General features: G+C 43.2%; 1 protein-coding gene across 6 annotated transcripts in view; it reads left to right on the plus strand.

Annotated features, from left to right (window-relative positions):
- PDE8A (phosphodiesterase 8A) overlaps positions 1-27036 on the plus strand; it is a 2267087-nt gene that overhangs the window by 987247 nt on the left and 1252804 nt on the right. The gene's annotated exons all lie outside the window — the stretch shown is intronic.

Consider the following 27036-nt stretch of genomic DNA (forward strand, 5'->3'; position numbering starts at 1 on the left):
CTGCTTCCTCTCTCACAACTTGAATTTGGTAGTAAAGTAGCAGGGTTTACAGTAGTGCACCTCACTACAGTCACATTTTCAGCACCGAGAATCACTCTTTCATACTTAGTCACCCAATTAGAAGTCATATGTTGAGTCTGGGTGAGAGTTAAAAGGATCTCAACAGAATGTGGCTCGTACACCTTTACTGGATATCCCATCACAATTGTTTCACTTTGTTCCAAACTTACACAAGTGGCGTCTACTGCTTTTAAGCAGCCTGACAATGCTGCAGCCACTGAGTCCAAAGCAGCAGAAAAGTATGCCACTGGACGTCGTGCCATTCCATGTTTCTGAGTTAAGACTGCAAGTGCACCACCGTCTCTCTCACAACAGTACAATGCAAACTCTTTAGAATAATCTGGCATTCGCAAAGCAGGTTCTTGACAAAGACTGTTCCACAATTTTGAAAAAGACTCCATACTTTCTTCATTGAAAACAATTGGATCTTTCACATCTTTTCGAGTCAACCTCTGTAGAGGTTTTGCAATAAATGAAAAACTATAAATCCACTGTCTACAATATCCAACCATTCCCAAAAACATTTGCACTTCTTTTTGATTTCTGGGTGGATTCATTCTCTTGATGATACTGATTCTTTCAGGAGTCACCTTTCTGACCCCTTTCTCAATTCTGTGACCTAAGTACTGAACTTCCTGTCTACAGTATTGAAATTTAGATTCTGACGCTTTTTGTCCTCCTTCTGCTAGATGGTTCAGTAAAACAATTGTCTGCTACACATGCTTCTCGGGTCTTTGATGCCACCAGTAGGTCATCAATGTACTGAACCAAAACTAAATTCCCAGACATGACCAAAGACTCCAAGCATTTTTTCAAAATCTTATTAAAGATCGAAGGACTCTAAGTGTACCGTTGAGGAACACAGCACCATGCCAAAACATGGTTTCCGAACGGGAAAGCAAACAAATACTGACTTTCTGGGTGCAAAGGAATGGAGAAAAATGCTTGACACAAATCAACAATGGTGTACCATCCTGCATCACAAGGAATTTGGTAAAGGATTACTGCTGGATTTGGCCCTTTTGGACAACATGGCACCACAATTTTATTCACCTTTCTCAAATCCTGCACTATTCTATATTTTCCGTTGGGTTTTCTAATTCCAATAGTAGGTGAGTTACTGGGACTGCCCATTATCTCCTTTAGAATTCCTTGTTCAATCATTTGGTCAATCACTGGTGTGACTCCAGCAATCACGTCTGGACTCATTTTGTACTGTGGAGTATTTGTATATATATTACCATCTTTAACTGTAATCTGAATGGGATCTACATTTTGCATCAACCCAATTTCTTTTCCTGTGAAATCCCACTCTTCCGATCTCACTGTATTTTTTAATTCTTCATGCAAATCCTCCTCAGTCAGTAGTGAATATAATTCACTTACTTCGCTCTCTTGTTGGGCCATTATCATTTTATACTCAACATTCTCATCAGGAGTCATAAATGCAACACCATCCAGTGTACAGTAAATAGTGCAATTCATTTGGCACAACAAATCTCTTCCCAAAATATTTACAGGACTAAAATCACATACTACAAACTGATGCATGTCTTAGAAGTTCATATTGAGAATTTCAATCGGGGCTGTGACAGGAGTTCTAATAGGTTTATTTGCAACACCTTCAACTTGGATAGTTTCTCCCGAGAGGGGTAGGTTTGGGATTTCTGCTGCTCTCATAGTAGAACGGGTAGCACCAGTGTCCAACAAGAAGGTGATATCTTTACCTTCTACCTTTCAATCAATAAATGGACCTGACTGATCTACCTCTAAAGATTCGCCAAGTACGCACCCTTCCTACCCCCTCAGGCACCGTCATTGAGATGAATCCGAATCACTCTCACTGCACTTCACCAAATACTTAGAAACTAGTGAATTCTTACCAAACTGCTCTTCTCTGTGGAATCCAGAACTTGCACTGTACATCTGCATATGAGCATTCAAATCACGAGGTATAGAGGCTGTGGCACCTGTAACTGTGGAGTCACTACATGCTGCTGCTGTTGTTGATTTCCCACTACCTCATTCTTCATCTGTGGATTTACATTTTGATTTACTTCATTACCCTTTTGACCACATCTACACTCATTCTTCCAATGTCCAATCTTTCCGCACGCATGACAAGGAAACTTCTTTTTAGCTTCTTTCTTACTCATTTAAAATTTTCCTTTTCCTCCGTTGTTTACCTGACCAATCAAATTCTGACCTTTCAAGAAAGTAATGACCTGATGGTACTTTTTCGTCACTTCATCAGATGGTGCACCTGTTTTTGCATCTCTTGGATGTTCATCTTTTGGCCAGTCAACAGTAATTTTACACTCTGTCCACAAATTAGCCAGAACTACTATTTCAAAAAGACCATCTAGATCTTTCAGCAACACCTTTGAAACCTTTACGAATCTGCCCACTTGTTTATACCATTCAACAGGCTTCTCTCCTAATCTGGGAAAATCATTTGTGAATGACAATATATCCTGTCTAGTCCAAGGTACATGAACATATCCACCACCTGTATGTATGTATGTATTTGGTTCTTATTAAGCGCATCTGTCACCCCAAGGGTATCCTGGCGCTGAGACCCCATTTAAACCATCGGAAGAATGTTTACATTGCCCTAGGGAACAGATAGGTCTTAAGGTCCCTTTTGAAGGAGGTCAGATCTTGCTTACCCCTCAGCACTAGCGGAAGGGAATTCCATAATGAGGCGGCTGTGTGGCTAAAAGCTCGGCCACCTATCCTGACTCTAGTGATCCTTGGGATCCGCACCAGAAACGCCGATGAGGATCTCAAAGGCCGGGCAGCTTGGTACCAGGAAAACAGGCCCTGGAGTGGGATTGGTCCAAGTCCATGCAACGCCTTAAATACAAGACATGCCGCCTTAAACGCGATCCTCTGTTGTATCGGCAGCCAGTGTAGATCAGCTAGAGCTGCAGAGGAGGAAGCAGAGCGTGGGCGCGATAAAGCCAGTTTCGCCGCCATGTTCTGGATCCTCTGCAACCTAAGGATCAGTTTTTTAGGAGCTCCTAGGAGCAATGCGTTGCAGTAGTCTAATCTACTGAGTATAATACTCCGCACCACCTCTGCCCTAAAACCTTGGGGGAGAATAGGCAAAATTTTGCGTAGGGCACGAAGCAGGCCCATACAAGTCGCTGCGGTCTTATTAACTGAACCATCCAACTGTAGGTCCGGTTCGAATACCACTCCTAAATTACGGGCCGATTTAGCTCCTGCCACAGAGCCAGGAATGGAAGGTGGCCAAAAATCATCAGGCAGCGCCCGGGGGAGGCGATCAGGAGAGCAATGGAGAACCTCCGTTTTAGCCCCATTAAACTGGAGTGAGTTGGTTCGCAGCCATTCAGCTGTGGCCGACATGCAGCGATGAAAGGTGTCTTTCGAAACCGACTCACTACCCTCAAATGAAAAAATCAGTTGAGTGTCATCGGCATAATTGATGACTGATATGCCGAATGACTTAATCAGTGCTATAAGGGGTCGAAGATATAAATTAAACAGGATCGGGCTAATCGCCGACCCTTGAGGAACTCCCTGGTTCACCTGTCGAGTGGCTGATTGAAAAGGTGGTAAAGCCACTGCTTGCTGTCTGTCACTGAGGTAGGACGTTAACCAATCTAAAGCTAGATTGGTTACACCCGCACTATGGAGACGCTCCAAGAGAACCGCATGGTCAACCGTGTCAAACGCGGCCGACATGTCCAGCAGTACCAGGAAGACTGACCTGCCCCTGTCGACACGCGTTCGCAGATCGTCTAACACGGTGACCAATGCGGTCTCAGTGCCATGTGCCGGCCTAAAGCCATACTGAGCTATATCCAGGCAGGAGTTTACTTCCAGATAGTTGGACAAGGCTTTTGTGACCCATCTCTCAAGGATCTTTATTACAAAAGGTAGAAGCGAGATGGGCCTATAATTAGCTGGACAAGATGGATCTAAGGAAGCCTTTTTTAGTAGTGGAGTTACTATTGCTACTTTCCAGCTAACTGGAACTGTCGCCGTCATCAGTGACTGACAGCAGATGGAGTAAAGTGGAGGGAACAGCTCATCCTGAAATGCCTTCCAGATCTTATGAGGCATTGGATCCAGTGGTGAGCCCGAGGACACTCCATTGGCCAATGAATCAAACTCCTCCGATGTAGGAATGGGAAAGCACGGTAAACAAAAAGTATCTACCTTGTTGTTATCCCGGAGCGATACCGAGTAGCGAAGAGGTTCCAGTGAAGGAGGTAACGGTGGCCCCAGTTGTCCGGGCACTGAGAGTCCATTCAAGATGGTTCTTATTTTCTCCTCAAATGCAACGGCCAAAGAATCACACAGATCCTGAGAGGCCGGAATAGCGGGAGCTGTGCAGGACGGATTAGATAAATTGTTGACCAGCTTGAACAGGGTTTGCAATTTATTCGTGGCCTTATCCAAGGTATCTTCTAAGAACTTTGCCTTAGCACTTCTCAGCTGATTCTTATATACCTGTAAGGCCACTCTGTACGCTACCCTATCCAACTCCTTGTATCCTTTCCTCCAAGTACGCTCAGCCTGTTTGCAGCGGATCTTATGCTGTCTCAGATCGTCATTAAACCAGGCATTAGTCGCTCTAGGTCTCTCCCTCCCCCTCCGTAAAGGAACCAATTCGTCTAGGGATATCGAGATTTGCTGACAGAGTGCAGTGTAGCTCTTATCTACACTGTCCTCCACCTGAAAACCCCTTGGCAGTAGAATAGGGCGAGTTGGCTCTCTAAGCAGTCGGGCCCATTGGCGCATAAATTTAAAGCCACTTGTGTTAGTTGATTTTAACGGCCCAGGTAGACCAATGGACATATTGATCAGAAAATGATCTGTCCAATCCTGCTCCAAGATCTCTTTCACCACCACCACCTCCGGCTCAGCAAAGATCAAATCTAACACGTGTCCCTTAACGTGCGTGGGTGCTGAAATCAGCTGTGTAAGTTGAATATTACCGCACGATTGGCAGAGCTCTCTATAGGCCAGGTCTTGAGGGCCGGACGGCCAGAGGTTGAAGTCTCCCAGTATTAAAACTTTAGCATGGGAGTTTGAAAGATCGTAGATTAAATCAACCAATGGCTGAAGAGAGGTTGTGGTCGAGGAGGGAGGCCTATAACATAGCAACCCTGTGATCAACGAGCCACCCTGGGACATAATGGAGAAGCCCATAAGCTCAAACCCCATTACTTCCCTAACTGCTAGCTCCACCAGGGAAATCGAATCTTTAAAGATGTAGCCTACTCCACCTCCCCTACCGGAGGTACGAGGTACATGTCTGATCAGATAGCCCGGTGGGCAAGCCCAACCGAGTTCCAATCCACTGTCCGCCGTGGTCCATGTTTCCGTTACAAATAGTATATCCAATTGTAAGGATTCCAATAGCAGGGCTATCTCGGCATGGTGCTTCACAAGAGAGCGAACATTTAGTAGACCGCAGGAAAGATTTTTGGCCGCTGAAGGGCACAGTCGATGTTGAGCCACGTCCCCCGTGCGGTACGGTAAATTGTTGACATCCTCATGGTTGTCGACCAGCTGAGTGGCCAGAGGCGCCCCTGATGCGCCCGGGACGCGAACGGGAGCAAACGGGCTTACCTCTGGCGCACCTCCGGCGCAACTACGGCGCGACCGCTGCGCGCATCCGCTGCGCGCCTGCTTTCCCATACCTATTAATAGTATTACGCCGCGCGGGCTTCCGGCTGCTAGAGCCTCTAGCCCCACCCAAAATGGCGCTGCGAATATCCAGGCCTCAGCCCTACCCAAGATGGCGGACGAAACACGAAGCACCCCGACCCCACTGACTGAATCCCGCAAAATGCGGGTGAAGGCACAATTTAAGGTGCAGGTGAGCCTAATCTAGAACCCCCGCTTGCTGTCCCCACAGATGCTAGGTGGAATAACAAATATCGCAAGAGCAGCAGCAGCGCGATATAATAAAGCGCGATTAAAAATACACAGCGTACGCCAGCTAAAATGCTGTCAGGCAGAACACGATAGTAGAAGTCTAAGGAGAGTTGAAAGAGAGCGATTTAAATAAGCTCTCCAATGCGCGGGCTTCCGGCTGCTAGAGCCTCTAGCCCCACCCAAAATGGCGCTGCGAATATCCAGGCCTCAGCCCTACCCAAGATGGCGGACGAAACACGAAGCACCCCGACCCCACTGACTGAATCCCGCAAAATGCGGGTGAAGGCACAATTTAAGGTGCAGGTGAGCCTAATCTAGAACCCCCGCTTGCTGTCCCCACAGATGCTAGGTGGAATAACAAATATCGCAAGAGCAGCAGCAGCGCGATATAATAAAGCGCGATTAAAAATACACAGCGTACGCCAGCTAAAATGCTGTCAGGCAGAACACGATAGTAGAAGTCTAAGGAGAGTTGAAAGAGAGCGATTTAAATAAGCTCTCCAATGCGCGGGCTTCCGGCTGCTAGAGCCTCTAGCCCCACCCAAAATGGCGCTGCGAATATCCAGGCCTCAGCCCTACCCAAGATGGCGGACGAAACACGAAGCACCCCGACCCCACTGACTGAATCCCGCAAAATGCGGGTGAAGGCACAATTTAAGGTGCAGGTGAGCCTAATCTAGAACCCCCGCTTGCTGTCCCCACAGATGCTAGGTGGAATAACAAATATCGCAAGAGCAGCAGCAGCGCGATATAATAAAGCGCGATTAAAAATACACAGCGTACGCCAGCTAAAATGCTGTCAGGCAGAACACGATAGTAGAAGTCCTGGAACCTCTCTTGGAACATGCCCTTTCAACTTGCTCGGTTTCCTTTAACGGAAACATGGAAGTTACCAGTAGCCTCTTTCTTTTTCATCCATTTACTCCTCCATTGTTCTATTGTTCCAGATTTCTTCAAAATATTCATTAATTCCTTTATCTTTAATCTTCTCCCTGACATATTCAAACTCTCTAAATCCTTTTCAGAAAAATCCCATTCTGTACGATTTCTGCAACATTTTCGACTTTTCTATATTTACACCAAACTCACTAGCAGCTTCTGATACGTTTTCATGAATATTCTTCACTCTCCTTGTAATACTTTTACACAAAAACAGTAACTCTTCATCACTATATGTCCCTAGTGTATCTGGGCTTACCGTACCAATAATCATTTCTTCTAAATCTACTTTCAATTGACTCACATTTATACTCTTAGGCTGGGCTTTTGGTTTCGTCATTTCTTTTCTCCAATTATTTAATTCCTCTGGAGAGGGACCTGTCGAACTTCCTGCTACTGGAGTGGTATTTGGCCTGATTTTTCTCTGGTCTAATTGGATACATCTTCTCGGGGTCTCAGTCAATAAATCAACAACCGGTATGTCTAACAGTGTGGTGTTTTGGCCATCTTGTCTATTATCATTTGTTACTGAAGCTATTTTACTCCTTACACTGCTTCTCGGGACTGTCAAGGTTGGTACTTTTTGTAATGCCATATTTTCTCCAAACAGTGGAACCACAGGACCAATTGTTACTGGTACCGTCAAAGCTTTTTCATTCAAGTTTAATTGATTCAACTTCTGCCCTTGTTCCAATCTAGCTTTATTCAACAAACTTACTTCATTTTCTCTTACTATTCTAGCTATTTCAGTGACTTGAGGAGTTAATGGAGTTACATTTACTATTTGCGGGGCACTTGAGTCACCTCCCCTGAATTTTCTTCATATGTTGGAGATCTTTTCATCATAATTTATTCTAATAATTCATCGTGTGATTCATCCAAACCTTCTCTGGACATTTCTATATTCTTCTTCTTTTACTTCCACTTTGCACCTGTTTGACTCCCTTCTGTTAAAACTGGATATAGACCCTTGGTTACTACCGCTCTTCTCCATCTTTTCATTTGATATTCTCGTATCTCAATTGGAAATCTAGGCATAAAGCCTCTGTATCTTCTACCACTTCGATCTTTTTCTCGCTCATACGCTTCTACCTCCCATTCCACTAACGCTTCATACTGAGTAAGTCTTGGATTTGGCTCTAGAGAGTTCATTCTATCTCTTAAATTTTGTAAAATCCTCACATTAAATGTACCAAACTCGGGGAAAGCTAAAATTCCATCATTCTTTGTATATTTTCTCCAGTTCTCTAAACAGACACACTTATGGTACCCTCACTTCATCATCATATAGCAGGCAGGCGTTTTTGGGGGTGGAATCGGAATTCCCTCTCTAGTCACAATTGGTTTATCTTTCTTAAAGAAATTCTTTATTGTCTTAATCAGACCCATTTTCAGACTCTTCTCTTAGAATTTCTCAACAAATTCCATCCCATACCAGCGCGACTCACACCAACGAACCAATTACAGCTCACTACGTCACCACTGTCTTAACCAAGATCAACACGACTCGCACGAATCAACCAATCCGGTCTTTGTTCACTCCCGCTATCTGACCAGTGCCAGCGCGGCACTTCGTGACGTCAGTTTCTACTCCTTCTACTGACCTTCCCTCTACAAACTGCTCTTAATACACACCCGCTGCGTTGTCTAATACCAGCTCAGCCTTTTGTGACGTCAGTATCACTCCTCCTACTAGCCCCCCTTCACAAAAACGTACGGCGATATTTTTCTGAGTTTTTTAAATCAAAATTCTGTTAGTAACAAAATAAAAACAATGCTATCTTATCTGCTCCTCTAAATAGAGTTTTCACTCTTTCCAAGAAAACCTTATTCTGCAAGCAATAATAATGACCAGCATTATCCTGCATTTCTAACAAGCTCCGGGGAGACCTGTTACTCCTCTAGGGGTAAACCGAGGTTTTACAAGAGGACCTTTTGACATACAAAAAGGGTGTCCTGTTACTCCTCCCGGAGATACTGCCCGAGTTTCAAAAGTGGACCCTTCGCTATTTCAGACACTCTACTTACATACAAAACTTTCCCTAATTATAACACTGACAGCCCTACCTAGCTTTTCAGTATTATTACAACAGACAAAGTACTTCTGCACTGGGATTTCTTTACCACACTCTTCTTCTGCCTACTTCAGGCAAATTCCTTCCTGGGATTCCTCAGGCAGCTCTGTACCTGTACTTCTAGACAACATAGAACAGGACACTAACTTTTCATGTTAAGACAAATAATCTATATTCAATAACCATTACCAAACTAATCAGTATTTAAACCGTCCTCCGCTGCCAAGTAACTGATCCAGCGCGTACCCAATAATTTGATCAGAGATAAATACTCAATGACTTCACACTACTTTAGCCCATACACATTCACCCAAATCACTGATGCACTGGGGTCAAGTTATGCACCTTTCTCCAATTTTCCCTTACTGCAAGAACTTGTATTTAAACATCCTGTATTTTTACACATGTAATCGACTTTCCATCTATTTGGTCGATACTGAAGAGTGAATGGTAATGAAAATTCTAAGAACATTAACAATAAATAATTTGACTAATAGAACCACAGACTCTTTGGTAAATTTCAGTAATTTTATCTAGTAATTTAAATGCTCAAAGCAAACGTTATTAAACTCGGAACACCGGAAACCTCATGAGAGAGTAACAAACTAATCACAGCAATAACGGAAATAACCTCTCAAATATTCGTGGCAAGGAGTGAATAGATGAAGAGACATTAGATGCAAATAAAATAACTTGACATTAATCATCAATTTCGGAGGGATAGAGGGAGAGACAAAAGCACAGAAGTAGATGTAACAGAGACAAATAGATTTCCGCAATGTAAAATACAAACCCAATGCATCTGTAAAGGGGAAAACCACCACCCAGGCCTAGGCAGTATTGAGGGACCCCTGAACTAAGAGTCCAGGATCAAAGACTCTGGAAATCAGGACAGGAACAGCAACGCCTCACAGCAGACCGACGAACCACGTCGCTCCCCTCTCTTGGACACCTCAACCTACGCGATCTCTCTCCCGAGGACATCACCAAAACCACAACCCCAAAGCACCTATTCTTATACTTTAAAATTACATGTCTGTCCCACAATAGTTGCACTTTTCACATTTTTTAAGTAAGTGATTGGTTGGTTTATTGGGGTGGGATGTCACCCCATCATGAAGTCATTCTTTCCTCAACTATACTATTGTTCAAAATATGTTTCCCATCCTTTCTCTCATGAGTACATATGTTACAAAAATTGTTATACACTTTATTAAATTCAGCTACTATTGGTTTTGTTTCCCATGGTGACACTGGTTTGGCTTGCAGTCAACGTCTTTGTCCTTCACCAGGTCAGGCTCTTTCAGCTTAGTACAGCATTTCAGCTACTTGGTCACTTGGTTCTTACTCGCGTAGAAATCCACCCTCCCTCTAGTCCAGTCAAGTTAAGAGCATGGAGGACTCTTTTACCACTAAAAGAACAGGAAATAGACATTTATTAGTAAAACGATAACCCAATTTTCCCTGTTTACCACCCATTTTGCACAAATTCATTAACGTGTAAGCCTAGCATAGCTTAAGCAGAAAACAGCATTATTTGTGAGTTTAAAGCATCACACACCATGCATTTTATGAATTACACATGCGGCCTTGCCATGCAAAACCCCTTAATCCATTCTGAACACATGATTAGTACATTTACGGTTATTTACACATTAATTCTGATTCGTTCATGCATATTTGCTAGCAAGCTTCCCACGTGTAGTGTAATTGTGCACATTAGTCGTTTAGACCCTACTTACTGTTAGTACATATTATAGGGGTGTTCAATCGAGCAGGAATATTTTCGTGAAATCCTGCTCAATCAGTAGCTACTCACACACTTTAGTCATTGGCTAATATTTATTAAAAGTCTTCCTTTTCCTCTAGACGACGTGCTTGTCTGGCTACCCGCTGCTAGTTTTGGAGTTCAACAGTTTGTTCTGGCTTGGCTGCTCGCGACAATTACTCTGTGACTCAAATGTCATGTTTCACTTGATTCGCTCAATGATCTAACAAGTCATTGCTTGCCTTCAAAAGAAAAGGCAATTCTAAACTAGAATCCCCCAGTGACACTGGAAGTAAGAGTGCAAGGGTACTGCAGCACCCCTAATATCATCAATGACATAAAAATAACAATGACAAGTTTTTTATTAGTCTAGAAGCATTTACTACTGTCCATTCAAGTATAAATTGTTATCATTACAGGCAAGTTTGTTTGACAAAGTTCTGCTAATTCTTTTAAAACTGAGCTGCATTTACTATTCCTTTCTCTTACTGCATGTTTGATTAAGACTTTTATGTATTGATCAAGCTTAATGGACAAATGTGGTGTTCAGAGGGAGTCCTTCTCTGAAGAATTATTTTTAAAAAAGATTGTCAAATGGTGCATTTTAAAGCCTATGAATTTAGTGAGAAAGCAAGGTTTATAAAGAAGTGGGAACGTACTTTCTTGAAATATTAATCACATTTAAATCTGCTCCGTATCTTACTGCATTAATATGTTCCAAAAGTTACTGTAATGTGAAAATTGTACCGTGCGACAACTCCAGGCCCTGTAAAGTGTGTGGTAGCCAAGTGTCTTACACTGCATGCAGCATCGATTTTGGAACAAAATTGTATAACCAGACTTCAGGAAGCATCCACAGCTGCTGACTAACCAAGCATTTGCAATTCAAATTGGTCTCGCATTTGTGAGAATTCAAGGTATTGGCGTAGTAAATGACAATGTCTTTTACCCATGTGTTTTAGATTGTAGTGGATGTATGTGGTGTGGAGTGGAATTGTGTGGTTTGGGTTGGAATTGGTAGTTTTTGAATTGTGTGTGGTGTGGAGTGAATTTGTGAAGTGAAATTTTGACATGGTGTGCAGTAGAAACATGCGGATAGTAATTATGTGGTATTGAGAATACTGGAATTATGTGGAGTAGGATTGTGTGTTATAGAGTGCAATTATGTGGAATGGCAGTTTGTTTTGTGGATGTATGTATCTGCAAAACAGAAAAGTACTAACGTAAGTGTCAGTGTATTAACCGGGTGACAGACATGTGGCAAAGCGAACCGGATTTACTGATGAAACGCAGGAATTGGGACTGAAAAAGTGGACGCTGAAGGAACATAACGTGCCTTTGAAAAAGAAATGCAGGTGATATAAGTGGACGGGCAATGACTTGAGTGCTTGTTGGACGTGTGAAAAAATAAATGAAAAACAGGGTGACTGCATGCAAAATATGGGAAGTGAAATACAGAAGGAAACAAAAATCTGTAAACCCTGGAGGGCGCTTTGTAATAAGGATTATGCCAGAGTTAAGGTTTTGGAGTGCTTTAAATGATGTGATTGGCATTACACAGGGACAGATTTGCTTTTTCCCCAATTGAAGCACTGAACGATTACGTGATTTGACAGAATCACAAGAAGTTAAGTACAACGACGGGACTCCAAACTCATTCCCCAGTTTCAAAGTTGGCAGTCCTGTCTGTAACACCACACCCTCTCCTCCTTCCTATATAGTAAGGGTTAATATTACTCTTAAGTTTAGCAATATTTCTGGGTCCATTTTAGATACTCAAGTTGCAATAAGGCGATTTTCTTTTAATGTAGCAATATGTCTTTATTAATGTGCTTTTAGTTTGTCATGAAATAAGCACCTTATAATACACGGAAAAGCCACATATCAGCAAGCTGAGACTGTAGAAGTGGGAAACAAAAGCAAACTGAAGCCTTAACAGTCTTAATATTGGGAATAATACAGTTGGGGAATTTGGCCTGCTCTCCAGGAACACACAGTCCGTCTGCCACACAATGGCTGATTCTATAATGAACAGTTGGACTCAGTCAAAATTGCTGAAGAGTTTACAGACACCAGGTGAATAACACTGTGCTCACTACCCACCCCCACTGCTTTTGTGTTTTCTGCACTTCACTATAGCTATCGATTGCTGTTCCAGCCCTGGGTTTTCCTCTTCTGCTCCTCATCATTCTGACTTGTATATTGTATCAGTGTCTGTGGCTATTCGCTCTCACTGGGTCCCAGGAGTCACAGAGATCCTCTGCCTTGTTCAGGCCACTGTCTTGTTTGGCCTGCTTAGCAGGGGAGTGTATAGGTGATTTAGGCATTGCTATAACACACTGTACTGCAGCGGCCATCTGGTCTCTTGTAGGTCCCAAATCACTCTCACTTTTGTCGTAGTAAGCACCAGTGTACGCCTACCCCTCACATGCAGCTCGTAGTGACAGTAGTTTGAAATCAGCATTGGAAAGGAATGGCTCTCCATAGTCCAGTGGCCATCTTACAGCACACAGTGAGGAGATCCTCTTCTGCTTGACTCAGGCAGCGATGCCATACAATTCCTCTGCATTAGAATATAAAGAGGTGCCGGTGGAAGGCCATAGCAGAAGTCTGGCGGCCGGACATTAGCAGGAAGGTTTCCATACCGTAAGCATGCTCCTACTAGCCTGTCTTTTGCCAACTACAATATCAAATATGAAGTTTCTTAGATTAGAATTGAACAGATGCAAGCATAAACTTTCAGGTAAGATATACATAAAAAATGTGGTCAGTCAAGTTTATTATAATCCTAACTGCTTCTGTTGTCATCTTTTCCAAAACCCTCTCACTGACTGAACTGAAATGAGCCTTCGGTAGTACCTTAGTTGAAGCCTCTCTCAAATGCAGGAGTCCAGCTACATATTATGTGCCACCAATCATACCCATTCAGTTCCTTGTTTTTCCACCTAAACCTAGGACATAGGGATCCACAGTGATGTCCTGTTTTTTGCTTGATGGCTTTCTTTTCTCTGTCTTACCCCTGGAAAAAAACTGGAAAATCATATTACCTGTTTTACTCTAATATGAAGCTCCCTCAAGTTACTTTCTTTTTTGTCCACCTCTTCTCCTTTCCAACTTGCAAAGGTGTGTGCAGAGCAACTAGAACCAGCTTTTGGTGCTGCCTCAGTTGGTTTGTCTGTTTCACAGTCGTTCCTTCTTGCCCCGTCCACTGCCTGTGCTTTCCATGTAAAAGCAGGATATAAGAATCAGCTTCTCTGTAGTGGTACCCTTTGCCTTCCTCTCTGCTGCCTCCCCTTCACGGGTAAAGCATTACTTCTGGTTTTTCCATCATAATTCGTGGTGTCTGGTCATCCCATAGCAAGGTACGCACGGCACCATCAATACTGGAGAAGTAGGAGTCAGGTATCCTACCAGGGTTATTTTGTAGTACATAGAGAAAGCGAGGTAATGCCAGCATCTTATAGAGGGCTGCACGTCCCAGGAGAGTCAGAGGAAGAGAGCGCCAGTGTTTGACATCCGCGTTAAAGTGCGTCAAGGGCAGTTGCAAGTTAACTTCGTAAAAGGTGGGGTCACAATCTTGATAGGGGCACCACCAACATTTTACAAAAGTGTTGTGGGGGGGCTGAAGGGGGTGCAGCTTCCCAAGAAAACATTTATTAAAAGTAACCCTGTGGTTCCTGGGACATAAACAATGTGTCTCTAGTTTATGGACGCTGCCCAATTGTCTTTTGATTTGCTGCACACTTGATAATCAGCCCTTTTCCCTAATGTGTGCTCAGTATTACTTTATTGTGTATTTGAGAGCCTCCATGGCAAATTACTTGAATGAATTTCAGTGATATTGCTGCATTTGCATTTTTCCATTTTCCATATTGTACCTTTGAATTTGTAATGAACGTTCATGGATTTTCAACATTTCGGATCTAGAACTCCTTTTTAAGTCAGTCTTTTCCTAACAACTGTATTTTGAAATGCTGTTTGAATCTTGACTCTGGCACACATTCCCACATAGATGCTAAAGTTACCTCCGAACCTCATCCCAGCAAATTGGGCATGCCATTGTCATGCAGATTTTCTGGTGGACTGTGCGTCCACGAACGCAAACCTCATTCGGCCGCCAAGTCCCTACATGCAAGGTTGTCTTCCTGTGCACGTTTTATGAAGAGCCCACTACCTACAGTCTCTCTATCCCTATTAGGTGCTAAAGCCTCTACTATGCGCAGCCTTTGTCCTGTGGACAACTCTTCACTGAGAGCCTGCACCTCTACACTCGTAAACCCCATTAGAAGGCCAGGCATATTCCAAATGCATGCACTCATTAGCAGTACAAAAGATATTTAAAAAAAATTGCTCTAAATGTAGCTTACTCGTTAATTTTCAGTGTCAGAAACATACAGTAAACTGTGGTACTCATTGAATGATGTCATAAGTCATGTCATCAATGATGTATTTTAAAATTCGATTAGTGATGTCATTGAATGTAATGAGTAATATAATGTAATCTGTGAGATAACAAGCAGTGCATGATGATGAAACAAGTTATAGTTAGCTCAGTACAATATATATATATATTATCTACTGGCGGTCGCCAGTAGATAGTTATAGTTACAACCTAGTTTCCATAGGAAATCTCAAAATTCTATTTTGAATAACTTTGGCGCCGGTTGACGAATCCTCGCGAAATTTTCAAAACTAATGGGGCGCTCCGTTCAGCTCCTACCCTGAAAGTCTCGGGGTGATTCGTCAAGCGGGGGCCGAGAAAAAAGGGGGTCCCAAAACGCGTTTTCCCCATGCATTTTTCCATAGGACCTTTAGACACAGCTACAGCCAGAACGGCTGAACAGAATTACTTGAAATTTGGCAAAGAGGTAGTCCTCAGGTCAGGCATGTGCCTTTTGCATATATGGTGTAAATCCGTTCAGTAGTTCCTGAGAAAATCAAAAGTAAAATCATATACATATCTGGGCGGAGCCTAACCACACATCTCATTGTGAGATCGAATTGGCTGTCAGCACTTCATCCAAGAAGTGTTGGCAGCCGTCTTGGGATCAATATACATGATAGAACCTCATTAAAAAGCATTGCAGTTAATAGAAGGTTTTAAGACCTTAGTTACATTATAAATCATTTGTTGATGGTACCATACTCATTTTAGGAATTGTAGTATGTTCTAAGGTGATTTTACCATGTGAAAAAGCCTTCTGCTGGGATATCATGAATCATGTTTGAGAGAAAACTATTTTCTCATGCTTTTCCCACAGAGGTTTGGAAGGTGATCTATAAGCTAAACTGAGAGCATATTTTCTGTAAATTCACATTATCTTTCTCAGTCATGTGAGAATGAAGTCTGACATTCTCAGTAAAACATGTACATCCAACAAGGGCAGAGACTGTCAGTTGATTCTATTGTGTTCTACTGCAGCTTCCCAGAGTGTTCTAAAGAACAACTAGAGCGCTAACAGTCTTACTTATGACAAAGGTATGGCACACCTGAAGCCATCTTGATTGGAATAAAGTGGTAACATTTAAAACATTTAATTTAAAAAGGAACAAAATGAGAGGGTTCATTTTGCCATAGAATGTATGATTAGTGCTGCAGAAAGAAAAATTAGGGCACATTTTGAGTGACTTCTCAAATCCTCTTCTATTTCATTAAAGACTTCTGACATGCAGACTGAAACATGCACTTTCAATACCTGCAGCAGACTTCCCTGGTGAGCAGTAGCTTTACTACAGTTATCTAATGAGCAACTAGAGTGCTAACATTCTGAATTTATGGCAAATGTGTGACACATCTGAATGCCTTCTTCATTGAATCAAAGTAAAAAACTGACCGTATGCCTACTGAGGAGACTGCAGTAAATGAGGAAATTAGGAAACTTCATAACAAGTCTCCCAAGATGGCCACCAGAGACAAAAGAGCCCAAATGTAGCACAAATATCACCGAGATGTAGCCCAAGTATAGCCCAATGACAGAAATCCCAGAGTGTTTTAAAGAACAACTAGAGCGCTAACAGTCTTACTTATGACAAAAGTATGGCACACCTGCAGCCATCTTGATTGGAATAAAGTGGTAACATTTAAAACATTTAATTTGCAAAGGAACAAAATGAGGGGGTTCATTTTGCCATAGAAATTATGACTAGTGCTGCAGAAAGAAAACTTAGGGCACATTTTGACTTCTCAAATCCTCTTCTATTTCATTAAAAAGTTCTGACATGCAAACTGAACCATGCACTTTCAATACCAGCAGCAGACTGCCCTGGTGAGCAGTAGCTTTACTACAGTGATCTAATGAGCAACTAGAGTGCTACCATTCATAATTTATGGAAAATGTGGGACACATCTGAATGCCTCCTTGATGGAATCAAAGTAAACAAGCATTGAAAATGCAATAGGTCTCGCCCTCGTTTAAGTTAAAGCAATTCTGTTTGTAATTAGGTGGCTTTTTAGCTTTGCTTGTATTAGAGTTTTTCAAACTTTCATGTACATACCATGCATATGTATGCATATATGTATATGTTTGCATGAATTTATATTTATATAGATATGCAGATTATATTTATATGTTTATATATTCACTGATAAAACCATAGGTTTCACACACGTTATAGTTACGAATTAGCATTTAAAAAACCTTGCAAATTCACTTAAAAAACCATAGGTTTCACACTCTGGACATTTCACTCGTAAAAAAACAATGAAATTCCCCCGTTATAGTTAGTGCAGGCAACTATAACTCACGCGACCGCAATCCTCTGCTAATGACGTCAGATATTACATCACTGTATTTAGACACTTATTTACCCATGTCTTCTTCCATTAATCTTTAGCTATACATATATTACAAATATTTATTTTTCATAAAGACACATATGTCATCACTGTTGTAAGATCTGACGTCATCAGCAGAGGATTGCGGTCGCGTGAGTTATAGTTGCCTGCACTAACTATAACAGGGGAATTTCATTGTTTTTTTACGAGTGAAATGTCCAGCTAACTATAACATGTGTGAAACCTATGGTTTTTTCAGTGAATATATATATATATAAATTCACTGAAAAAACCATAGGTTTCAGGGGTATTAGTTAGCTGGACTTTTCACTTGTACAAAACCATTGAAATTCCCCCGTTATAGTTAGTTCAGCTAACTATAACTCGCGCGCCCGCAATGCACTGCTGATGACGTCACATATTACATCACTCATGACATGGTCAGTGACATCACTCATGACATCACTAATTACATCTCAAATGACATCACTGATGACATCATCCAGTGAATGTGTGTTTTTCTGAAAATTAAATATGTTTTATATATGTATATCTCAAGGTCGATGGAAGAATAAATGGGTATACAAGTGTCTAAATGGATGATTTGTTTATAGTTAGTGCAGGCAACTATAACTCACGCGACCGCAATCCTCTGCTGATGCTAATACTGTATTTAGACACTTATTTGCCCATGTCTTCTTCCATAAATTTTTAGCTATACATATATTACAAATATTTTTTTTTCATAAAGACACATATGTCATCAGCAGAAGATTGCGGTCGCGTGAGTTATAGTTGCCTGCACTAACTATAACGGGGGAATTTCATTGGTTTTTTTATCAGTAAAATTTCCGCTAACTATAACATGTGTGAAACCTATGGTTTTTTCAGTGAATTTGCAAGGTTTTTTAAATGCTAATTCCTAACTATAACGTGTGTGAAACCTATGGTTTTTTCAGTGAATTTGTACGTTTTTTTAAATGCTAAGTTACTTTACGCCATTCGTGGCGTGCGCGCCCACTTAACGCAGTTCGTTCCGTGCGCGCAAGGTGCGCTTCGCGCACCGTGCGCGCACAGTGAGCACGCGGTGCGCTTCGCGCACCGTGCGCCCACTTTACGCAGTTAGTGCCGTGCACGCACGGTGGGCACGCGGTGCGCTATGCGCACCGCGTGCCCACGTTACGCTAGATGGGCCATGTACGCACGATGCGCTTCGCGGCGTTCACGCCCATTCGTGGCGTGCGCGCCCACTCAACGCAGTTCGTTCCGTGCGCGCACGGTGCGCTTCGCGCACCGTGCGCGCACAGTCACTTTACGCAGTTAGTGCCGTGCACGCACGGTGGGCACGCGGTGCGCTACGCGCACCGCGTGCCCACGTTACGCTAGATGGGCCATGTACGCACGATGCGCTTCGCGCACCGTGCGCACATGGAGGACATATGATGCGCTTCGTTGTGAAAGGTAATATTTTAATTTTTCACATCTGTGATATGCCATGCTCAAATGGTGCCCTTCGGGCACCATTTGCACATGGGGTGGGGAGAGTATGGATAATTTTTTTTAAACATTTTTTTTTACCGTGCGCGTACGGTAAGCGTAATCGGCGAAATTATCGAAAAAATTAAAATTCCGTTTTTGGCCTTGGGGGATCTTTGGGGACTCCCCCAACATGGCTAGGTGCTTAGGAGCTGTCTAAACAGCCCCTTTACATGTTTTGGTCCTTTGTTTTTTAATCCCCACTCAGAGTGCGAGAGAGAAAATGGCGGCCGCCGCTTCCTGGTTTCGACCGATTCGAATGTTTACTAAGATCTAACATCCAATCAGAATCGCGCTCGCGCACGTCACCGTACGCGTACGGTAAGCTTACCGTAAGCGCACGGTAAGCGCACCGTAAGCTGCCACAGATATATATATTGATTTAAATGCTATTTTCTCAGGAACTACTGAACAGATTTACACCAGACCTACAAAAGGCACTTCCTTGACCTGAGGACTACCTCTCTGCCAAATTTCAAGTAACTCTGTTCAGCCGTTCGGGCTGTAGCTGTGTCTAAAGGTCCTATGGAAAAATGCATGGGAAAAACACGTTTTGGGACCCCCCTTTTTTCTCAGCCCCCGCTTGACGAATCCCCCCGAGACTTTCAGGGTAGGAGCGGAGCGTAGCGCCCCACCTATTTTGAAAATTTCGCGAGGATTCGTCGACCGGCGCCAAAGTTATTCGAAATAGAATGTTGCGGATTTCCTATGGAAACAGGGTCCTAACTATAACTACCTACTGGCGACCGCCAGTAGGTAATATATATATATATATATATATATATATATATACATATTGCCACATTGTAGCCCTGATTTAACGCTGGCCATCTTATCCAAGGCGGTGCGTTTCTTCTGGCAGGGCGACGCCGGTTTCAATGAAAAATGTCAAATCTACTGGCTTGCGACAGATTGATTTCTTTTAGAAAAACGCACTCACTTGTGTTCTCAGAAGTTTTAAGGCGGCTTTATTTCAAATAATTGCCGTACCCAACGCGTTTCACCTTTACTCAAGGCTTGATCACGGGATATTGTATACTAGAAACAGACATCTTTTATTTCTAATAGTCCACAATAACTTCCTGTTTTGGGTGTGATGCATTATGGTTAATGTGGTTAACTTTTAGAAAAAACTTACAAAATATGTGAGTTTACAAATAAATTTCAAGTGCTCATATTTCTAAGTGTTTAAATTAATTATTTGGCTTGGCCACGGCTGCTTAGTGTCCCGATTTATTTATACAGATCGTGCTCTCTAGTAAGCGTTCATGTCCTTGTCCACAATTTGCAAGTTTATTAAAGTTGCAATCCCTCCAAATCGCCTTTTTTAAAATATATATATATATATATATATATATATATATATATATATATATATATATATATATATATATATAGCGCTGTTATTTTTATATTCCATTTTATTTCTCTTTCAGGTCACGCTCTCTGGTGAACATACGAGTCCTTATTCGTGAATCACAGATTGTTTGAATTGCATTCTCTTTAATCTTGGATGGCTTTTTTATCACACTATTTCCTCATGTCCAATCTTTAGATTTTCCGTTATTTTGTTCTTGTGTGACTCTGTTTACTACTGGTGTGTTCTTTCATTTTGATTACAGGTGTACATAAAGTTCCTCATTTTGATTCAGCCCTCTAGGATCAAGAGTTCTAAACGTTAAAATTTGCCGTGATTCTTTTTGTCTCAGGACCTTTACACGATCTCCTCCTCTCTCTGATTGTGGAATTTGTTCCAGAGCACAATATCTTGATGACTCCCACTTGCCATCATGGTATTTCTCCATGTGCTTTGCAATGGCATTTGACCGATCTTTATGTATTGTGGCCCGAACATGTTCCAGGATTCTTTTTTTCACTTCAAAGATTGTACTTCCAATATAGCGCATATGACATGGACATTCTACCATATAGACTACATAGGTGCTTTTGCAAGTTAGATGCTGTCTGATTTTCTAAAAGAAATCAATCTGTCGCAAGGCAGTAGATTTTAAAATTTTCATATATATATATATATATATATATATATATATATATATATATATATATATATATATATATATATATTTACAGTAAAGTACATTTAAATATTTTTATTGAGTTACCTGCGAAGTAAGGCCTTCTGATGTAAATATAACCAAACGTACTCTGTGTGTAAAGATTCCTGATGTACAGCATGTAATGCAATGAATCCCAATATAACACCTGCAAAGCCGAGATATCACACCTGCAGGTTCATAAACCATCCCCCTCCTCTAAGGTTACTTACTATATCACTTCTGCTCTCAGTAGGGTCCTTCAAGAGTACATGTTTAGAAGTAGATGGTGTCTTACAAAGGGTGTTATCTGTCTTCCGTCCAAGTGTGTTGGAAGCTATCTTAGCAATGACACCAAATATTGCTGAAAAATGGCCACAATCTGCAAAAATTGAACAGAGGCTTTGGTGTTATGTTAATTTTGAAAAGCGCGCAAAACGAATCCGTGTCTTCGCGCTAGTGTTAAAACATGATGACTTGGGAAAAAGGTAGAGAACAGAGTTTTAGACAGAGTAGCAAAAAAAGTAAAGTTTAGTTGTTTCCTACATTTGAGATTTGGCTGAGCTCTGAGATGGTCAGGCATTGAGTTCCACTATTTGGACGTAGAGTAGGGGAAATATTTTCTTCCCCATTGTGCTTTTTTGAATCTGAGAATGATGACCTGTCTTGTTGTGATGGACCACAAGGTCCGAGTAGGTATCTTGAAAAAATTATATTGAGTCGGAACCCATGTTTCCCCAATGCCACCTAAATCGTATAGAAGTTCTTCACCCACATATTTTCGTCTTGACACTTGTTTGAGGTCCCCCATGGTCCTCTATTCCAATTCTCTGACACACAACCACCTTCTTCGATTGATTGAGGGAGCATTGGGGCAGACCATGTATGTCCCTGTAATGATTAACAGCAAAGGTAACCATAAGGTCTACCTCTTCCTCAGTGATGATCCACTTCCTATTGAGAGTGACCAAACTTAAGGTCCGTAAGCAATTAAATTTGTTAGGCGGACCACTATATTAGTGGGAAGGGAACTCAGTTTTGTCAAAAGACCCTCTCCACCAGTATATATCCCAGATACAAATCTTAAACTTCTCATAGATAAACCGCCTTGGACCCCTAACCAAGCTTTATAATGATTAGCGTTACCTTAACCCATTTTAATACAGTCCTCACTTCATGTGCATTGTTATCAGTGGCAGGAATACCATTTACTGTGACACAACAACAACAAGGGCATGTATCCCAACCAGACACGCAGTTATGCTGTACTGATGTGTATGATCTAGAAATGTGTATGTCTTGGTTTTTCTTGCCTCAACACCGATATAGATATATATTTGTTTTATATTTTATGTTGAATGTACTCATCATACACTTATGCACCAGTGTAGTTACGATTAGCTCGATGGAAAGACATTTTTTGTATTCTTAATAACTTTTGCACTTTTCGGGAAATCTGCATGAAACTTTAGAAAAAAAGTGAATCCACTTTGTGTTTCTCATGGGTAGTTTTGATCAGTCCGTCAAGTAGGGGCCAAGAAAAAGTGCAATCTCCCATTCTAATTACAATGGCATTCTTAGATACAGAAAAACAGCTCAACTCACTTATACCCAATTTGGCACAAGCTTTACTGGGGGATTGTGCTTTTTCTTATTTGGTATAAATATATTCAATAGTTTTTGAGGAATTAGTGTTTTAAGAAGGACAAGGGTTGGCATGAAGGAGTTAAAGTTCAGGAACTCCAAAGAGCTGTCTAGGTTCTATAGTTCAGCCACGATAATCTGATTGATTGCCACAACATTGAAAAAAAAAAATGGTGTGCAACCATTACTGGACTCAGGGACTCGCACCCTAAGTGCTGAAAAAACCTTTAAGGGGCACTTAAGCACACCCTGTCATCCAGGCCCAAAGGACGCCCCCTTCTGTGTTTAGACAAAAAATAATATACATGTTTAATGCAGGATCCAGGGATCCTTGAAAGATCCTTCTTGCCAAGCTAAATTAACATTCAATTTAATTTGAAAAATAGTCAAACAAAAATAAAAAACTAAGATTTAATATCTGAAGTTTGGGGGCACGCCAAAGCGGCAGTCGAGCTTTTGTGAAGCTTCTGTTGCGTGGGCCCAATCCTTATTCATCCGTCCTGACAGCTGCCTTAAGCTACCTACTGGGCTATCAGTCTGGAGCAGCCAGAGACTCTTGGCTCCTGGGCCAGCCATCTCCCTTGGGCCTGCCTGCTGACGAGATGGTAGCCGCATGAATGAAGACCAGCTGGCCTTTACCTGACCTGACTTCCCATCGATTGCCCTGGGGCGAATCATGAATCCTGTTTGGGCCCTGATGTGGCTTTGGCAGTGGGAGTCCGCCCTCTCCTGTGGAGTTTCCTTGGGAGTGCAGTGGCCCGGGATATTTGAGGGCCGGGCAGCATTGACAATGAGGAGCACGCCTCTGCGAGAGGCCTCGCGTAGGATGGCCGGCGCGACCGTTGACTGCGGCATCTGCCTGGGGGCCCAGTGCACAGATGCGGCCATTGCGGAGATGCGGTCCCCCACCTGTCGGACGGCTTATTGCTGCGGGACCTGGACTGGACGGCGGCGAATGGGTGCAGCCTGCTCCTCCCTTCCTGCTGGTGACTGCTGTGGAATCTTGACTGGGGATTTTGCCGGGACCTGCCTCCTTAGCCCCACTGCACCCCCAGGAAGCGCTTGGACCCTCAGGTTTTGATCGGTCCCAGGGCACTGTGGACCGGTGGACTTATGGCCGGTGGTAGACGCCATGGGATGCACTATTGGCAGCGATGCATCTGATTTGTATGGAACTTGAATTGTCCCTTGGTGCCTGGGGCCAGACCAGCTAATGCCACTCTGCATCATTGGGGGTGGAGGGTTGGGAGGACTGCTTCTCGCCCACCTCTCCTGTTACTCCCCCTTTCCCTCCTGCACCTGGGAACACTATTACTGATGGCCAGATACCCATGCTGTGTGGGCTGAGGCCTGCTCTCTAGGAGGTGATTACTGTTACTCCAGGGCTCTGACATCTATTGGGACGGATACGCTACTGGGGGCCTGGTCACAGCTGAACTACACTGCCGTTACGGGACAGCAGGTCCCCTGAGCCACATTAGCTGTCAAATATGTTCTTGTCCCCTGTCTGACTGGTCTTCTGCCTCACACATCGCTACTGGGTCCGGTCCTGTGGTGCCTCTGGATTGATGGTTAGCTGGGCACTGGACCCTGCAGTGAGACCTGCAGCTGCTGCGACCGGGGTGAGTCCATACCCTAGGGCGTTTTGCACCTGCTGAGGGCAGGCCGCTCGTGCTGCCTGTGTGGTAAGTGGGCCTGCTCTACCTGGACCACTCCTCTGTGTTCGTCTAGGCCATTGGACTCCAAGGATGGGTCACCGGACGCCTCCCCCGCTGACGCCTGCTCAGACCAGAATGGATCACTATATGGTCCCCCCCACCCAAAGCTAAAGAGAATGCTGCGGACCCTTAAACTGTGTCTGATCAGAGCGCTGCAGTAAGCTTAGGAATGATCCTTAAGGCCCTTCAAGACTCGAAAGAGGCTGTGGAGTCCAAAGTTGATGGACTCTGAGTGGACATCTCCCTGCTGCGCCAAGACCTACGCAAGGTAGCAGATAGAATGACCAAAGCTTAGATGTGGATCTCCACAACTGAAGTCGAAGTTGCTACTCTCAAGCATCGAAATTATTGACCTCGGTGGCGGCCCTTACCGACAGGGATGAAGACGGCGAAAACCGCTCGAGGCGTAACAACCTCCGACTTGTAGGTCTTCCTGAGTCCTTTAAGCCCTCGGGCCTGGCTAAGGCGCTAGAGAAATGGTTCCGCTTTCACAGCTGTTTGTCAATGATGGGGTACACCGTTCGCTGGCTCTCAGGCCCCGGTTGGGGCCCCACTTCTGCTTGTGATACTGCAGCTCCTTATCTTGAGAGGCCAGATACTATCCTGCATGAGGCCCGCTCTCAACCAGAGATTAAGCATTCCATTTCTAGGATCCTCATCTTCCCTGATTACACCAAGATGGTGCAGCAGCGCCGCCACTCTTTCAAGGAGGTGAAGGAGAAGCTCTGCACTCTCATTCGTCACTATATGCTTCTCTTCCCGGCCCGCCTTAAGGTCATCTTTCAATCTAATACCCTTTTCTTTGATATCCCGGAGCAAGCATGGGACTGGGCCACAGATCATCGTCCTCTGAGAAGGTCCTCACCTGATGTACAACAAATTGGTGACCCCAAGGACACAGTCAGACAATCCTGCGTCAGCGGAAGAAGGGAGGTTGCTCTCGTTCCAGAAAGTTATGGGCGGATCAGCAGGAGGCAAACACCTCACCAGACCAGGTATTGGCGGAGGGTGAACAAAGGGACCCTTCGACCCTGGACTGTCAGATACACCACAGATTTTTTTGTCCTTTGGTGATATCCCGAGGTCCATTTCTCGACCTCCCTCCCCTTCCTGATAAATTCTATTGTATTTCTCTGTTTCACATTTTACATGCATTACACTGTTGGCAGAAATGGCACGGGCACCTGGGTGGGCCGTTCATGTCTCGATTAGCTCGCTCGGATGTACATTTTCTTGGTGCTTGCTTTTCAACTTAGCTCTTGTTGCCCCATGCCAGGACCTGACCCTGCTCTTGGCGCCCTGGCCCAGAGACGTTTATTGCCTACATTGATTTTCACCTATATGCTGTCAGGTACATTCTCCTACTTAATGGGAACCTAGGTACCACAAATGGCTCCTTCTGTTTTTTTATGACCTATATGTAGTTATATTTAGGGGTGAAAGATGCTTCCTGGGAAGACGTTTGGGGTGAAGGGATTGGGGGCAGAGGGAGTTGAGTTGGTCCTTTGGGTCGGGTTTGTTGTTCTAAGCATGTCCTTTTCTTTTCAGGATTTTTCACAGCAGATATTTCCAAGGCTTATCCTGTATCTTTTTGACTGCTGACCACAACTTATACAGATATTAATGGCCCTTTGCAGGACCGACACCATCTTCACTTACTATGAATGTCCCTAACTTGACGGTCCTCTCCTGGAATAACAACGGTCTTCTAGACCGGATCAAGCGCTCTGCGCTCTGCGCTATGTTAAGAGATATAGGCCAGGTGTTGTCCTATTACGGGAAACTCACCTCTTGGGCTTTCTGGGTATGATGGATTTTTCTAATGCTGGGTTTGCAAGGGGCTCCCGGGGGGAATGGGGGTAGCTATATTGCTACATAAATCCTTCTCTTAGATGTTCACTAAGGTTCATGAGGATCCCCAGGGGCGATATGTGGGAGTTGCTCGTTGACTGGCAGCCAAACACTATAACTTTTCCCACCCTGTTCCCCCACCATTGTTGCAACCCACTCTCCAGATGTTATGATGCTTTATCTTGATTCTCCTTGTGGGGACTACAGTGATTTGAGGAAACTTTAATGCGGGCCCTGACCCTAATCTTGATGCCTCCACCCCTTCATATCCAGGCCGGTGTACCTGGTCTGTTTATCTTTCTGAGTAGATTCTAAGGGGCTGTGTGATGTTTGGCTCTCCTGGCACCCTGCAACGCAAGTTTATATACACCAGTCAGCGGTCCACGTACCTGCTATAGCTGCCAGCTGCTGACCTCTGTCTCGGAAGTGCACATTCTTCCACCTGGCATCTCTGACCATACGCTCCTACTAATGAAATGGAGCACATATATATGTATTATATGAAAGTATAGGAAATCTTTATATATAATCTATATATTCTATGTTCCATTTCCTTTTTTCCCTTAATCCCTACACCCTTTTTGACTTTAATTGTGTAATTTTAGTTACTTCCTATTGTAAATTTAATTGATACGTTTTTCTTTTTTAATGTTACGCATTTGTCCTGAACCTTTTCCTACTTATGTAAAATTTAAATATA

The sequence above is a fragment of the Triturus cristatus genome, chromosome 3_1 (genome assembly GCF_964204655.1).
Source record: "Triturus cristatus chromosome 3_1, aTriCri1.1, whole genome shotgun sequence".
Taxonomy (NCBI): domain Eukaryota; kingdom Metazoa; phylum Chordata; class Amphibia; order Caudata; family Salamandridae; genus Triturus; species Triturus cristatus.